Source organism: Dromaius novaehollandiae, chromosome Z, assembly GCF_036370855.1.
Source record: "Dromaius novaehollandiae isolate bDroNov1 chromosome Z, bDroNov1.hap1, whole genome shotgun sequence".
NCBI lineage: Eukaryota > Metazoa > Chordata > Aves > Casuariiformes > Dromaiidae > Dromaius > Dromaius novaehollandiae.
Genome location: NC_088132.1, coordinates 11,542,298 through 11,554,366, shown reverse-complemented (window position 1 = coordinate 11,554,366; position 12,069 = coordinate 11,542,298). Strand labels below are relative to the sequence as shown.

General features: G+C 46.3%; 1 protein-coding gene across 3 annotated transcripts in view; it reads left to right on the top strand.

Annotated features, from left to right (window-relative positions):
* Positions 1–12,069, top strand: part of ABCA1 (ATP binding cassette subfamily A member 1) — a 98,287-nt gene that overhangs the window by 27,594 nt on the left and 58,624 nt on the right. The gene's annotated exons all lie outside the window — the stretch shown is intronic.

Below are 12,069 nucleotides of genomic sequence, written 5' to 3'. Positions count from 1 at the left end.
AAGCGGCTTGTGTGATATCACGCAGGAAACTTGCAGCAGAGCTGGGCCTTAAAACAGCTGTGCCCAGCCGCAAGTTATGTGGTCTCTCATTATTGCAAAGTCTGTCTCTGTCATGGCAACTCCTAAGTTTTTTGGGGTACTCTTCTGTGAAAGATTATTTCTCTTGGGAGCTGTGCTGGTGCTGCCTGTTTTTGTTGGAAGTGGTAGGAAGGTAATGGTCTGAAAGAGAATACTTGCAGAGCAGGGAGCGGAGCCATCAAATGTCTTCGTCTACTGCCTTTATCTGCTCTAGGTCAGTGGAGCCCCTGATTGTGGCTGATATTTTAGCGCTTTGCAAAAGTTGTGTCTTTATCAGGAAACCCCTAATTTTACAGCTGTAGTGCTCCCAGCTCTCCATCTGACCATTGGTCAAGTAGGCTCCAGTAAAGAAAACATCAGACCTGGTGTAATGTGAATAATTTCACGTGTTTGATGTGGACTGTGTACTCTTAAAAGCGGAGACAGTATCTTTACTGCCTTCCCAGTGTTGCTCAGTGCATCGGAGGTCACTCTGAAATAACATGTATTGTTACTGACAGGTTGGCAGGTGCATGCTGCGTGCACATGTACAAAAGAACTGTGCGGAGGGTTTTTCTTAGATACATAACCCTCCTCTCCCCCTTCAGGGCTATGCAGACTCCAGATGTGATTGGATCTGCAGGTGCTGTCTAGTGCCTGTTTTCAGCATTAGGTGCCACTTTTTGTTATGTGGAAGGACACCCTTCCTTGCTGGGTGGGCTCAACATCCTTTTCGCTGGGGCTGTATACAGATGCACCCCTCTCTTTACTCTGAGAACCGGTAACTGGTACTGTCATCATTTTGCCTAAGTCTGCAGTGGTTTTAAGGTGGAGAGAAAATGTGAGTCCTTTGCACAGAGACAGATGATGAAAACAGCCAAAATGAGCCAAGATTACCTTATTGCTCAAGGATAGATTTAAGGCTTTAAACTTGAAAGAGCGCTCTTCAAACTCTTGGCTTAACTAGGTGGTTTGGTTGGGGACAGGTCCTCCATGTGTGAACAGTGGGCTCTCTTGTTACTAAGTGCCCTGCTGACTGCAAAACGGCTGCCTTTGAAAGGTTGACTAATGCTGTTTATGGTGTGACTAATCAGTCTCCATCTCCATGTTCCTGCCACCAAAGATGGGTTTTTTTTCTCAGGGTTCTGATGTTTCTTCAGGTGACTGGTGACAACTGTCGCAGAATTTCTCAAGCCTGTCCTCAGGCCCCTTGAAGGAGTTGGACTTGGAGAAGGAAGGGTGGTTAAACACTTCTCTGCATTTCCCTTAAGATGGTTCCAGTTAGGGATTCTCAAATTGTGCACATCTTCTGCAAAAATCTTGGCCTTGGCTTTCCATCCTTGTATTCTTCCATGAAAGCACACAGAAAACTTTCTTCCCATCTGTAGGTGCAGAACTGGTTTCTCCTGTAAATAGGAAAGTAGTATCTGCAAGCTAACTGTAAGAAAGAGCAGATATTGGTGTTGCATATTGACATATGCAGTGAGCACCAGACATGGACATTTACAGCAATTCATGTCAAAGTCTTAAGCTGAAGCTCTCATTGCTGGGAAGGTTTGAGGGGGAGGAGCGATTCCAAGAAGTTTTTCGCGTAGGGAGTATTATACTAGTCAAAAGTCAGCTGGCTCATGTTTCCCCATAGTATAAAGAGTAGCAGATTGATTGCAAAAATAAGCCTCAGAAAGCACATCAAAGATCATATTTCCATAATAAAGCATTTCAAATGTGTAGTAAGAAGAAATCAAGTCTCTGTGTCTCTAGAATGACAGTCTGCCCATTGTTGGTATGACTTGCAGGGAACAAAGCCTGTTTGTCCTTCTCATGATATGCTCATTTAGAGTATCCAACTTGGGTGTCCCCTCTGTCCACTTCTTGGCTGCCTGATTCATTCTCTGACAGCACGCGTGAAACTGCATCCTCTAATCTCTCAACTATTCTTAGGACAAAGAGGAAGATCAGAGATCTAGTGAGCTGTCCTATGTTCCAAAAATCTGTTTGTTTGGGTTTTTTTTAACTGGTAAAGTAGTCCTGCTTTGACTGCTTTTTATTATTATTGTCAGATAAGCTGTTCCTTAAAAGAAGAAAATGTTTGGGTAACACTGAGTGGAAGATGAAAAAGAGGCATCAGGAAATTAGTGACTTGTTTCTAGTAGCCCCTCCACAGCACTCCGGGAGCACCTTGCCCAGGAAGGCAAGCGCTTGCACCCATGGCCTCATCATAGCTGCCCTTTGCTTTGCAGAGTCTGAGCCATTCCCTATCAGTCCTTGTCTGGCGAGGGTGCTTGCATGCTTTAGCCATCCACCAGAACAGTGTGCAGTGCTTCCCTGTGAAGCCATCTACTTCCAAAAAGACTATCCGTGCTCCCAAGAAGATGGATAATCCAGAGGTGGCACTCAGGGTGACTTCACATCCAGCTCCTCCAACGTGCTGGCGTTATCTGGAAGATCCCCTTTGTCTGCACACTTGGGCGCTTTGCTTATCTAGAGCAGCTGTAGCTGCGTTTTCAACAGCAGCTGTTGACCTTGCCCCAAGGAAGGGATGCACACGCAGGGGGGTGAACTGAGGCTTGGTTTCAAGGCATCAAAAGCTGATTGCTCTGTAAGATGAGCCACTAGGTCCTTGCTGGGAAAGCTTGTGTGGAGGGTGCAAATGGCACCCAACTTGTCTGCCAGCTCTGTCAAAAGCTGTGTTCCTTCTCACATAAATACAGCTATCAAAGCCAATGGGAGTCTAGTCACTAGCTTCTGGGAATCCCAGAGGGACCTTTGGAGATGAAATTCCCCCTTACCAGGAGCTCCTAGCAGGCTTGGTGAATGCACACAGTCCCGTGCACTAATCAGCACCAAGATTTGTTTCCCTGGAAACACAGCAGCTGTATTTATCCTTAGCAGTACTTCCCTGTGGAAGGAGGGGAACCACAAATCAGCCCTTAAGGCGCTGTTGACAGCGAGGTGTGAGAAATGCTTGGATCCCCTCCTCACGGGACCGCTTCCCCCAGGGACTCTGGGGTATCCAAGCAGGCAGTAGGGATGAATACCCGGTGTAAGCACACATCCAAACCAGAAAGGATGTCCTGGTAAATACATGCCTACTCGTCTTCAGGGAGAAGGCTCCTTTGCCTGCCTTTATACAAGTATTTCCCCACACGTAGCAGCGGGGCTGATTACCTGACAAGGTAACAACTGAAAAGGTCTGTAAAGCCTTCTCTGTTCCAGGTCTGGCCTGGGCCTGAATCCCTCTGGAGCAGACAGATGTGGCTTTGCAGCTCACATGTCCCCTGTGGGAGCTGTGGTGCAGATTCTCCACCCCTCACATCCCCCCAGTGCTTGTTTTGCAGGACATGCATATCTATGCTTGACTCCAGGCATTCGTGTCAGTTTACAGAGCATTTGCAAAAGTCATTCAACTTCAGACTTTTTAACTAATGCCCAGGGTGGGACTATTAGTGTTGTCTGCACTGAAACTGTTCCTATCTCCGTTTCTCCCCTGGCAGAAGATGCAGCTAACAGGTGACTTGTCTTTCCCTTCCTCCCCTCCTTCCTGCCCTGCCCACAGACCTTGCTCTCCGTAAGGTCTGGCACCACTTCTGGGGCCAGAACACTAAAAACTGACTCTTCCTCTGACTTCCAAAGCCTTCCTGCTCTGTGAGGACAGCAATACGGGGCTGACAGCCTCACACAGTCCTAGCCAATTTGTAGTGGTATGATTAAATATAGTGACATGCTTGTGTGCTGGAAGAAAAGCACATGCTAAACCATGAGGAAGGGAGACTTGCTTAAAAGGGCCAGGCGCTTTTACAGGTGCCTGTAAGTCAAGTGTCGCTGTTAAAGACACCAGCTTGGACCCTAAGATTTTGTGCAAGGCGTTGTGCACGCTTGCCGCAATAAGCTTTGTATGAGTCACTTCTTGGTAAGGTGGGAAGTAATCCCTCACAACTGGGCTGATCTTCCAGGAGTCGGAGAAGCTGTTGCTCTTCCCTGCTGCTCCTAACTCCAGAGAGCTCCCCAGCTGGGAGAGGGAGGGCACGACCAGTGGGGCAGAGCCCATCTTTGTTTCACGTAGCACCTTATTTACTCATATTCTTTTAGCCAGGACAAAGTACTAACTGGTAGTGAGAGGGGGCTGAGCCCAGGCAGCTGCCGGGCTGTGTGGGTGCTGTTCACAGCCGTGCTCAGCAAGCTTTGAGCAGGGAAACGTACATGCACGCACACACACACCCTAATGCAGTCAGTTTTGCGGGCAGATGCCAGGTGCCCTCTCCTTTCTGTCGCTTGGTGACATCTCTGGACAGAGGTGTAACAGGGTCTCCAGTGCTAACGTGACAACGCTGACAACAGCGAGTCGAAGACCTTGGTAGCAGCACCTCCCAAAGCACGACACGGCTGCTGGGGTTGCCACCCGCTCTGAGCTCGGCTGGCTGCTTGCAGGCACTGCTTTGCACCCAGCCTCGGCAGCGTTTTAGTGGAATATGAAGTGTTTACAGGCAATGAGCTTTCATTCCGCATTGGTGGGCGGGGATACAGCTTGCTGTTGACTCTGAGGCATGTTTTCTTTACCCCTGCTCCTCCCGAATGTTTTGCTCTGCAGTACCATGGGATAATAAAAATCAATGGGTAAAATTAAAGCCACCTTTTTGTGGTTGTTGCTAACAGTTGCCCAGATAAACCAGTCTGGCTGCTATTTACTCTGTATCTCTTATTTGTCAGTGATCCCAAAGGGCATGTTTCTGTTTTCCTTGAAACCAACCCAACTAAACAAAAATGAAGTAGTAAAACAGACAGAGGGAAACAAACATCACCCAAGAAATCGCACCAGATCCCAGGCCATTATTCTACATACGTGCCCTTCCTTTCCCGTTTGTTTGCCAGATTAGTATCGCTGGTGGTGCAAGAGGAGCATCACCTGGATGGCACCCTCTGTGGATGTTGGGCCTGGATAGTCCTAGCTGCTGCAGGGACAGGAGTTTGCACCCTAACCGGCCAAAACAAACAGTGCTACCCTTACTTCAGCTGATTAAAAAAAAAAAATGACAGAGGGTTGAACAAGAGCCCTGGGAGAGGCTGTCTGGTGGTGTGTCCTGCTTGTGATTACCACTGCGCTGCAGGAAACAGGATGTTGTACATCATCTGCTAGGTGAGGTTAGGGTGACAGCTAACTCCCTCCTCAAGCCCTTCTCCCCGGTATCGGTGACCTCACCCCTCCAACTCAGCACTTGGACTAGCTCTTATGCCTGCCTGCCTCTCCCTAATTAGGCATTCCTGCCATTGCACAGTAGCGTGTAAATGCGCGGTTGCCTTCCCTGGTATCGCACTTCAGAGTGATATACAAGTCCTCGTCTTTCCTTTAGTCCAGGGAAAATGCCACCGAAAGCGCTGCCCTGGGGTATCGGTAGAGGGATCTTGGCTCTTCAGGACAACTAGAGGAGGCCAGCTGCTGCGTGTGCCTTACCTTTAATGTGTCTTTGCTGTGCATTACCATCGCGTTAGCTCTTAAGAGAACGGCCCAGGAGGCCGCTGGCAATTAACTGCTGCCTCCCAGATGCTTGAAGCGTCTGGACCCTTGAGGGAAGCCCAGGACCACGTGGGAGCATGGGTAGTCTCCCCTTCGGATAGCTGTCAAGATGAAGGAAATGGAAAAATAAGCCGATAATGGGTACTCAGGCTGCAGAAGGCATTTTCTTTTGGTGTGTGCCACGTTGACCAGGCAGTTAGGAGAATTCAGGTGCATGTGGCAGACTTTCCCAAACTTGCCTCAGCAGCTTTTTTCTTGAAATCACTGGGGCTCTGAGCAGGGTCAGATTTGGATGTCCTAACACATTTCACCTTTACATGAATGGGAGTTGTGTGGGCAACCGCAGATCTGCTAGAAAAACTTCTCATAATATGCTTGGATGGGCAGGTTTTTTAAGTCCCTTACTATGGGCGGGGGACACAGTCTGTGTGAATCCACTGGGGTCCATTATTTTTCTTACCTAAACTGAAAAAAAGTAGGCTGCCAGTCAAGAGAGGTGGTGGCATCGCTATTACATCACTCTGTCCAGAGGCTGGGATGGGTAAACAGACACGGCACGATGTGCGTTGCTGTCTTGTGGTTCTCGCAGAACTGGTCTCTGCTGCCAGTTCTCGGTCCGAACCTCCCTTCTGCAGAGGTGCTTTTGGATGTGGGGATGTAGGAGGGAGAGGCTGGATTACCTTCAAAAGTGGAATTCAAAAACCTGTTCAGTATAGTGTTAAATCTGGTGTTACTCTACTGTTTGCATGTGCTAAGTGACAGGAGCTTGGGCAAAGCATTTCTGAGAATCCTGTCACAGAAACTGTGTATATACCACGTTAAAAAGATGTGAGGTGTATCGCAAGTGTGCCAGCATTGGTGAAGGGGTGCACTGGCAATTTGATTAAAGACCAGCTACACTGATGGTAGCTGGATGCAGGGAAACCCAATAGCTTCCATATTTACAGTCTGCAACACCATTATTCTAATAGGTACCAAATCACTACCCTAAAGGTACTGTTTTTATTTTGCCATTAATTTGTCTAGATACAGACATAATGATAAAGAAAACGAGAAATTCTGCTTAGTGTGCTTGCTGCAATGCAAGTAATATCAGCATGTACTTCAGGAACAGGACTCTGTTGGAAAGTTCTGGGTGCTTTTCTTTAATGTCCTAAAACTCTTTAGCCTGCTCTGTCAATACTGACTTTTATCCTAAACTATCAAATAAAACAGTGAGTGTTAAATAAACAATTATGCCTTTCATGTTCTCCCATTATCTCCCTCTTTGTATGCAGCCGTATCAGCAAAGCTTGCTAATACTGGCATTATGTTGCCAAAAACATGTGCCCAGTATTAACTTTAATTTGCATTTGTTTTCCCCCTGTTCTTCATCCTAACACAATTTCCGAATTCGTTCTCAGTGGCTTCTAATCTCAGAATCTCAATAAACTGCCTTATGTGTTGAAGATTGCATTTGGTTTATTTAAACTAAGCAGACTGAGACTGGATGAAAGAGGCGCTTAGAGACTGTTTTTACACTGGGCTTGGTGATAATACCCTCCTGGGAAATTTGTATTGCTATCGTCTGGTGAAAAGTGCATCCATTCTCAGGGGATTTCTGGTATCTGGGGCTGTGCTCTTGTGAGAGTGGCTCTTGTGAAATTGCCACAGTTGGGGAAAAAAGCCTTGTTCACTTCTGTATCTTACTGGGAGCGCCTAATTTGGATCCGACCTCCCATATCTCTAAAGTTAATATTCAGCTTTGGAGCCTTCTCTGCTAATAATACATTTCATCTTCAATTGCATTTATTACCTAATTTTTACAGCATCCCTGTTAACTAAAGCGACTGCTGCCAACGAACTCAAGTCCTTATTCTGAAACACAGTAGGATGCAACATAGTTTTCAACACAGCCAGGATGCAATAAAAGATGATGGCTTTGAAATACTGAAGTTAATTTCTAGCTAGGCAAGAACATAGAGCATTGCCTAACCAATATTTTTTGGAAGTCCATGGAAGTTCAATTTTTGTAGGCTGTCTTTTTCACAGGAGGCGGATGCTGCTCTGTTTAAATATTTCTGATACTAAAATAAATGAATTTTAATATCAGAATCCCAGCTAAAATCAAATAAGGGTAATTATATTCTGCCTCCTGTTGCTAAATTTGTCTTCAACAAGCTACAGCATTCTTCACTTCCAGTCCTAATATGTTTCTTTTGCTGTGTCTTATCAAGTAGTGATTGTGTCGTGTTCCAGAGAGAGATGCATTTTTGGTTCAGATTACGTGTTTTCTACTTGTATTATATGTTGCGTAGTGTTCTGAAGAATCCTTTGAGATTAAACCGCGGAGCTACAGAATGCAAAAGTATTACACATTAACAGACTGCATATTGCTTATGCCTGGGTAGGATGAGATCTTTAGATGGTGAAACACGGGGTAGCTCTGAGAAGTCAGTGGAACATAACCCATCTGTTAGGTGAAGATCTTGCCGTGGCTTTTTTAATGGATTTTTTTATGCTGACCTGGCAGCTCTGAGGGATGCATGAAGGAGACATGAGGATCTGTGACACATCCTCTACAAAGAGCCAAAGGTTCCAAACAGTGTTTTTTCTCTCCCCCCTCTATTTAATTCTAATTTTGAGGATGGTGCAGTAAAAGACCCTTTCCTGCTTTGCTTCAGAGCCTTACTGTTCTTCTAAAGGCACCTGTTAGAGACTAGTACTTTTTGTAAGAAAGTTCTCAGATCCATTTTCTGTTGACACTGGTGGAAGGTTTCTGTGAGTCCAGACAGCCACAATTTATAGAGTACATACTGCGTCTCAGGAGGTCCTTTCCTTAACAGTTCTCCATCTATCCGAGCAAGCACAGCTGAAACCTGTTTGGCCCTTGTCTGAGGGTGACTGGACCCTCGTGTGCCAGAGGAGGATTCCTTGGGAGGGCAAAGATAGCTTGTCTGAGTTTGGCTGAGCGATATCGTAAATCTGCATGCTTGTTCTGACTTGTGCCAATCAGCTGCTTAGGAGAGCAACCAGCTATGTCCAACATAATCGTACTTGAGAATGGTTAAGGAAAAAAAAAAGCATTTTATCACATGAATCCACATGGGGACAAGAAGACGCACTATCCCAGCAACCTTCCTCTTAGTAAAGGCACTGCTGTCACACCACGGTCAGGAGCCATCCGTTATCCCTGCTAAGCTATGCTATTACCCCGCTCTGTTCACATCCTCTCTCACTGCCCAGAGGATGGAGAAAGCCGTAACTGTGGTGCTGCAAAGCCATAGAACAGGAGTCAAGACAAGGGAGCAGTTCTTCATGCCCACAACTGTCTTTCACATCTGGGTCCATTTCCTTCTTTCTCGTGTTAGCTGCCAGGGCTGCACGAGGGGAGTCCGAAGAAGGACTTCACCAGGGGCTCTGTGTAAACAGTGCACCACGCTCCTCCAGCCGTGTACACGCATGGTTTTCTTCAGCTTAGGTGCACTGATTTGGGACTCCAAAGTACACAGGACCTTGCTCCTAAAGCTAGAAGAGGCTTTACTCTTTCCTGTGTATACCAGTAATATTTCTGTCCCCTATGTAAAACAGGCAGTAGGAACTGATGTTGCTGCAAGTACTCCAAGGAGTATTTCAGCCAGAACATTACGTCAGGACTAAAGAGGGGCAAAGGCTGGTGTATTGTCAGACTCTAGGATGGGCTCCCCTGATTGCAAGGCAGAGTCTGCTGGGAGCATCCTGGTGTGGACAGCAGCGTTGTATAGCACTTCAGACACGAGGCGTGATCTCTCGCCCAGCCTTTGCTGCTCGTCTGTTGGGTGAATGTGGCTGATACACAGCCGCTAATCATCTGGTCTCCCAAAGCTTGAGAAGGCGCTTTAGCTGTTTTGAAGCGTTGTCACTCAACCGTCTGTTGATTTATACTTGCAAAGGGGCCGAGTGGATGCAAAGCTCTCCCTAAACTGTTCAGAGAAAACATCTTCTCTTGATTCGTGCTGACCCTTGCATTTTCTTTGGACTTGAAGCTCAGAGCCAAAACTGAGGAACACTATGGGTAACTTTCCAATGTCCCACTAAATGGAAACATAGAGAACAGTCATGGGGGTTTGAAATCATTTAGATACGGATATGTGTTCAAAACAAATAGGTGGCATTGCTGCTTGAACTAACTGTATTTTAATGACTGGCTAAGTCTTCAGCATTTTTTTTCTATTTGATCCTGGGAAGTTCTTTGTTCTGGAGCTGGATTTGATGTTTGTGCTAGATGAGGAAAATTAGGATTTGGCGCTAAATCCAGAAGTGACACTTCTTCCTGACACCAGAGGCATCAAGATTCACTATGGTCTTCTGCTGGCTGTAGAGTGAGCCGGTGCGGTGTGAGGCCAGCGGAGGGGTGGCTTTGCTTCTTGCTTCTTGTCTTTTCATCTGTCTTTCTGCGCAGGGCTAAACGATCTAAGTAGAGGACTGTGAAGGTGCTTTGGGCCTGGGTAGCTCTGCCTGCCTTTCTGCTTAAGGTTCTTTACTAACCACACCCATTTTGGGGAGGAAGCCTTTGAAGTTGGACATCTAGTTGGATAGTTCTGATGTAGGTTTTCACTTGAACCAGCAGTCTCCTAGGTACTTGCTCACATATCCAGCTCATCCAAACCCTTCTGCTATTAGTAATGGTCATTTGACTAAAATGTCCGATTCTGCATTTTCCCGTGACTTGAATTTCCAGTGAGCTTAAGGTCACTTGTCCAATTACAAGGAAGTCTGGATTAGGCCCTCCTTGTTCACAGCTTTCAACTTCTGCTTAGCTCCATGCTTCTTCATAGCACAGTGTCATCCCGTGTATTCTCCTGCCAGTAGTTGCTCTTGGAATAGTGGTAGGTTTCTGAATGTGACCACATCCTTTGTTTTCCAGGCTGTGTTATTTGTTTTTTAGTATATTTTACTATAGCTCAGAGCTGATGTTTTGGAGCATGTAAAATCTGTGTATTATTTAGGGCATAATGGTGTAAATCCTTATTTTCAGCAACTAGCCTTTACCTATAAAAGTAGTTCTCCAGTATTGCCTATGATGCATTTTTCTAGGCTGGATTGAACTTTTGATTAGAGCCTTCACAGCCTATACTGGCCTGCCCTAAACCTCTCCTACATACCACCCATATGCCTGAAAATGATTTTGGTTGTAGTATTGAAGTATCGCATCTGGTCAGATCTGAGGTCTGTCATCTTGGTGACTGACAAGATTAAGAGATTTGCAGTTTGTCCTTATTTTGTGAAAATTAACAGGATAATTTTCAATCAATTATAACTATGGGGCTCTGCTTGGGCAGGGATTTGCTGTCTTGAAACAATACAGTGGGGATACTTATATAAGGAGTTTTCTTTTAAGTCTGCTTCATTAGTTGCACCGTTTTAGAAACATTTTTTTTTAATTTTTTATTGGCAAGGTGTGTTTCACAGCTGTCTGTGCTGATAACAGAATTTGGCCTGCAGCAGAGAAAAAATCAAGAATATCTTTTCTGCAGTGTTACAGAGGAGCTGGAGAGGCGATTGGGTGGGTCCCTTTATAGAAAGAAGCTCTGCGGGCTGCGCTTCTGTCCCCAGAACTGCTGGTGACCACCGTGTGGTTTTCACTTCTCTGTCTCGTGTCTTCGTCTGCCTTTTGGGGCAGAGGCTGTCTGTGTGTGAACAAACATACGGGGGGCCCTGATGATATTTGGGACTGCAGGTACTACGCACACAGAAGTATGAGCCTTGTTTTTGCAGCTGACCTTCCGTGCAGGTTGGATCTGGGATCTCAACTGGCCAAAAATTGCTCTGCTCCCTTGAAGTCGGCAGACCACCCCCTGTAAAGGCTGGCTGTGGGCTGGCCTCTCCTGTGTGTACTGTTCCAGAAGTCCTCCTTGTTTTTCTGCTAGCACGATTGTGCTGGCTGCTATTTTTAAAGCTCCTCTTGAAAAAATGCTGACTTGGGGAGGAAAGGAGGTGGTCCCAGGGTCTACAAGCCCAAGTTGCACGTTCACCTGCTATTGCTTCTCTTCAGACGTGCCGTAGTGTTTCTGTCCAGCGCTTACCTTTGCTGGGTCATGGCAGGCAAAGTGGCCACGTGACTGTGCTCAAAGGAATGATGTTTTGGGAATTCCTGGAAAATCATTTCCACCCATGTTTTCCACCTACTTAAAAGCTGTTCGTTTGATCACTGTTCCTCCTGCTTTTCCTTTTTTAAATACTATGGCTGTTCTATCATAGTATACAGCGGTTTACAGTCACTTTGATGTGCCAGAGATAAAGATGCTTGGTTGGTGCCGGAGCACTTGGGCTTTTGACTCCCACTTGCCTCTCGAGAGCGTTGTTATGACAGCAGAAGAGGATGGCTGGCTGAGTGACCCCTGGCAAGGCTCGAGCTGCAAAATCCTGGGTGTCTCTCACCTACGAAGCATCCGAGAGGTTTGCTTCCCACGGTCTTCTGCCTTCTCACTGCAGTTTAGCTGACCCCCTTACAGCTGCTTTGTGGCAGAAGGGCTGGGAAG